Source organism: Ailuropoda melanoleuca, chromosome 14, assembly GCF_002007445.2.
Source record: "Ailuropoda melanoleuca isolate Jingjing chromosome 14, ASM200744v2, whole genome shotgun sequence".
NCBI classification, from domain to species: domain Eukaryota; kingdom Metazoa; phylum Chordata; class Mammalia; order Carnivora; family Ursidae; genus Ailuropoda; species Ailuropoda melanoleuca.
The window spans coordinates 39,957,292-39,960,967 of NC_048231.1; positions in this window are offsets into that span (position 1 = coordinate 39,957,292).

Sequence of the window (3,676 nt, forward strand, 5' to 3'; positions counted from 1 at the left end):
CCAAGGTCGTCGTTGTCGGCTTCATCCACAAGGACGCCCGTGGCGTGACCCTTCGTGTTGGGTTCTCTCAGAACGTGCGGGTCAGGTTCTGCTTGGCGGCCGTGCGGGTGTAGCTTGTTCCTTCCGTGTGCTCCTGAATCGTGTTCCCTGTCCGAGTGGGGCCGACTGCTGTGCGCTCTCCTGTGGTTGGCTCTCCGCTTGTCCCAAGCCTGAGCTCCCCTCAGGGTGCTGCTGGGGCCGTTCGTGGCCCTGGCTTGCTGGCACGTGCTCCCCTTCTGTGTCCTGTCCTAGGGGTCGATGCACAGGGTGGGGGAAACTAAGCCTAGACCAAATGCTGCTTGGATCCCACCAAGTAGCTTAACTGCGTCCCAGAACAAAGAGCAAGAACACGGATAGAATAGGGGCGCCTGGGTGACTCAGTCGGGTAAGGGTCTGCGCCTTCGGCTCAGGTCATGATCCCAGGGTCCTGGGATGGAGCTCTGCATAGGGCTCCCTGCTCAGTGGGAGCCTGCTTCTCCCTCTGCCTGGCACTCCCCCCTGCTTATGCTCTCTTTCATTCTCGCTCTGTCAAATAAATAAATCTTAAAAAAAAAAAAGAATATTTATAGATTATAAAAATATTTAATACCATAAAGGTAAACTTATATCATTTGAATTGCCAGTATCAGACAATCAACAAATGGGAAAACAGAACCCATAACGATAAGAACAAGCCACCAGTTAGAACAACGAATGACGCAGATGAAAGAGGAGAAAAGGATGTAACCACATAAGTGCAAATGGTCTGAACTCCCCTATGAAATGGTAAAAATTGTTAGATTTGGTAAAAAAAAAAAAGTAGATCCGGCTGTATGCTGCACAGAAGAAACCATTTTAGATACGGGTTTGAGCTGCAAAGTAGCTTAAAAGCAAGAGGATGGGGGGCGCCTGGGGGGCGCAGCGGTTAAGCATCTGCCTTTGGCTCAGGGTATGATCCTGGCGTTATGGGATCGAGCCCCACATCAGGCTCCTCTGCTATGAGCCTGCTTCTTCCTCTCCCACTCCCCCTGCTTGTGTTCCCCCTCTCGCTGGGTGTCTCTCTGTCACATAAATAAATAAAATCTTTAAAAAAAAAAAAAAAGCAAGAGGATGGGAAAAGTGCCATGTCAAATGATAAAAAAGTTATGTGCCTCTAATAACATCAGATAAAATAGATTTCAGAGAAAGGATCATTTTTTAAAAGATTTTATTTATTTTAGAGAGAGAGCTCGAAGGTGGGGTAGGGCAAAGCAGAGGGGGAAAGAATTCCAAGTAGTCTCCCAGCTGAGCACAGAGCCCAACACCACGTGGGGCTCGATCTCACCCCCCGGAGACCGTGACCTGAGCTGAAACCAAGAGTCGAACACTTAACCCACGGCACCATGCAGGCACCCCCAGAGAAAGGATTATCAGAGATAAAAAAAGAGTAAAGGGGTCTGTTTATCAAGAGAACATAGCAAACCTAAACATTTATGCATCTGTAAGAGCTTCAAACTACGTGAAGCAAAACCGAGCCACAGAGAGAGCTAGACCAATCCCCACTCGCTCCTGTCTATCCATCTCATCACGGACCCCTCCGCCCCCTCCCCTGCCGGCATCTGCTGGCCCCTTCTCAGCCAGACGGCTGACTTCAGCTGGTGCGCTGGTGAAGAAGCAATCCCCACGCACCCCACCCTCCCAGAGCAGAGCCTGCATTTCCCTGCTGGGCTCTCTTCAGTGCCCCCTGTTTATCAGCTGGACGCAGGGGGGCCCGGCAGGGACGGACCTGGAGACAGACACCAGCAACGTGGTGTGAGGTACCTGCCTGGGGGGAAGCTCTAGGAAGCTCTGTGGACTCTCGGGGGAGGGGGAGCCTTGCTCCCGCAGGCTCAGAGGTCTCACGGGAATGTGGCCTTGCAGATTCTCAGCCACATCTGAAAGTCGCTCTGTTCCTGTCAGAGCCCCGTCTTTGTTGTAAGAGACCTGTCCCGTGTTCAGCTCGGCCACCCATAAGATCAGATCCTAGCCCGACGTCCAGCAGCCACTCAAAGTACACTGCTGAGTGGGGCCCACCATGGCCACTAGGGCTCACCGCATTGGGAGCCCTCAGAATTCGCATGTGGAATGTTCCAGGGAAACGAGGCTGCTTGCCGCTGACTCTCCTTGACTGCTTGTTGAGGGTGGCCTCAGGAGAGAGAGCAGCCTCCCCTCACCTGGGGGGTCTGCCCCCCACCTCACCAACCCTCATGCCTTCAGACCAACAACCAGGGTCATGACCAGGCACACCCAAGCGGGGCATAGGGTCTGCACTCCGAGGGGACTAGCTTATGCGGGGAAGGAGTTGCTGGTCCAGGAAATACCTGTTCGCCCACAGGGACCAGGGAAAGCCAGCTGGGAAGGGACCTGGGGGTAGGGCCTGGAGCTGGGGTGGAGTGTCCAGGGAGTAAGGGCCATTCATTGACCTAGGAGCAGCCTCTTGTGACCCCGTGTGACCGGCGTCCTGGCAAGGGCACCCGAGACTGGTCCTAACGCGTTTCTGGGAGCTCGGCCGCATCAGTGGCTGCTATGAACGAGGCAGAGAGGCAGGAACTGCCTTTGCATAATACAGGAGGCTCAGGGAAGAGATAGGGTGAGAATGGCATTATTTCATGGTGGCTATGTTCCCCAACAGGTCCCAAAGGACCCTCACTAGCCCCCGTGCAGGGAGTCGGCGTCAGCCCCTGCAGATATTTTCAAGTTTGTGTTTTATTTCTTCGGGCACAATCTGTACACTCTCCATAGTCCGTGTCTGATACACAGTGTGACTGGGAGCCGGTCTTTGCAGGCCTGTCTGCTGTCCGCTCGTCCTGCTGGGTCTCACTCATGGTTCCCCTGTCCTTGTGTGCTTGCTTACTTTTGCACAGAGCTCATTGTCCTTCAGAAACTGTTTGTAGGAGTGATTTGACACCCGGAAGGAAGGCACTTTGCTCAGGAGAGGATCCGTGTTTGCAGCTGCCCAGCATCTGTCCGGGATGGTTTTAAATAAAATGTATGGCTTGAGTTTCTTCTTTTGTTTGTTTTTGGATTGCTTGCTTATACCATGTGATTGGGATGGAAAATCCACATGCAGTGACCCTCCCCACCTGGCCCCGTGCCCAGGGCCCTCTCCTCGTGGTCCAGCCCTGGGGTGGAAGGTGTGGCTGGTCCCTTGGCTGTCCCTAGGGCTCTGCAGCACACAGGCCTCAGCCAAGCATGCCGGGGCTCCCTGATCCCTGCCAGCCATGGTCCTGCCAGCTCAGAAACAATCCCGGGATACAGTCAGAAGAGTGCTCGTGGGGTGTGGGAGTGGAAGAGGAGGGGCTGAGACCCCCCAGGATGGAAGCTCGGGAAGGAGGCCGCCTGGCCATCCTCTCCAGCAGGTGGAGGCCAGAGGACAGAGAGGAGGGAACAAACAAGCCACTTCTTTCTTCAGACATGAGGACCGTGAGGCCCTCCCTTTGGACTCCAGGCCGAAGAGCGTGTCGGCCCTAAGGAGGGACCAGGCTGTGCACAGGAGTTTGGAGGCCGGGCCGGGGGTGATCAGGGCTGCAGGCTGAACCAGTCCCAAGGAACAGAGACCAGACAGGCAGCATGGTATGATAGCCCGCAATAAGACCAGGTCTTAAAAACAAAATCTGAACACAAGAAGACACTTCCACCT